We start from the raw sequence: 1,636 nt of genomic DNA, 5'->3' as shown, positions 1-1,636 counted from the left end.
TGATGAGAAATTTGGGAAAAATGGTTAATTAGGGCTTGAGTTTAAGAGGCCTTTAAATGAGGATTTGGGGGGTCATTTGGACTCCGATTTCAGTGTTCATGTTATGTATAGACTCGTGAGTGTACGAGGTTTCTGAAAATGTAAATTTCACCCAATTCTGAGATGTGGGCCCGAGGGGCATTTGGGTCATTTTACATAATTTCGCGTATTCGCTTAGACTTTAATTGTAGAATCAGTTACTTGCAATGTTATTTGTGTCATGCAATTGCATTGAATAGATTTGGGCCATTTGGAGTCGAGTACTCATGGCAAAGACGTGGTGTCGGGTTGATTTTGAGCTGGTTCGAGGTAAGTGACTTGTCTAACCTTGTGTGGGGGACATTCCCCTTAGGATATGATATATTTGATAATTGAAATGCCTTATACATGAGGTGACGAGGGCGTACTTGAGCTAATTGTTGAAAATCCGATTTTTCCTTAAGTATTTCAATTGAGTTCTGTTTCCTGTTTTATTCTACTTGTGAATTTAGCATGTTGCTAGTTAGAAAAGCATGTTTAGTTGACTTAATTGCCTATTTGTTTAAACTGCCTTGATTGCATTACGTGAAGCATGTTAGGCTAGAATTAATTATTTACTTGGTACGAAATTTAGCTTAATTGAGTATTTTTTTTGTTGCTGCTGTGTATTTTTACTTTGGGACTACGGGACGACATCCCGGAAGATCCCCTGTATGTATTTATGATCTGAACTGAGGTGTGGGATACCAAGAGATCCCTGGCACGTATATTGAGGATACCAAGAGATCCCTAGCCTATATTGAGGATACCAAGAGATCCTCGGGATACCAAGAGTTCCCTAGCATATATTGAGGATACCAAGAGATTCTCGGGATACCAAGAGATCCCTAGCATATATTGAGGATACCAAGAGATCCTCAGGATACCAAGAGATCCCTGTTATCATCCTTGTTATGAGTGGCATTTCCTAGTGTTTGCCTTTATTTCTGTTTCGTTATTGTACTCTTATTAACCTATATAGATTCTTACTGTAGATTTTCAATTGTACTGCTTATCCTATCTTGTCATCTTTATATTTATTTAATCTCAGTAGGGCCCTGACCTTTCCTCGTCACTACCCAACAGAGGTTAGGCTTGACACTTACTGAGTACCACTGTGGTGTACTCATGCCCCTTCTGTGCATGTTTTTCATATGCAGATCCAGGTACCGCTATTCAGGCCTATCATCCTTGAGGAGGCGACTACTTTAGAGACTTCGAGGTACATCTGCCGCGTCCGCAGACCGAGAAGTCCCTTTCTATTCCTGCTTTTAATATTTAGCCCTTCTGTATATTTCTGTTCTTATTAGACATTCCGGAGTTAGAGCTATGTAGTATTGATCTTAGCTTGTGATTCGTGGGTTTTCGGGTCTTGGATTTACGTATTGGTATTGAGAGTTAAACATGGTGTATGCCGAGTGGCACATTTAAACACTATTATTAATTTATTCCTGTTTTAAATTATTTTACTTCTGCAAATTTTGGTTTTTCTTCCGCAATTTAGGCTTACCTAGTCGTAGAGACTAGGTGCCGTCACGACGGTTCACGGAGGGCGAACCGGGGTCACGACATAAAGCAA

The sequence above is a fragment of the Nicotiana sylvestris genome, chromosome 8 (genome assembly GCF_000393655.2).
Source record: "Nicotiana sylvestris chromosome 8, ASM39365v2, whole genome shotgun sequence".
NCBI classification, from domain to species: domain Eukaryota; kingdom Viridiplantae; phylum Streptophyta; class Magnoliopsida; order Solanales; family Solanaceae; genus Nicotiana; species Nicotiana sylvestris.
The sequence above is the reverse complement of the archived record's forward strand: the minus strand, read 5'-3'. Positions refer to the sequence as shown.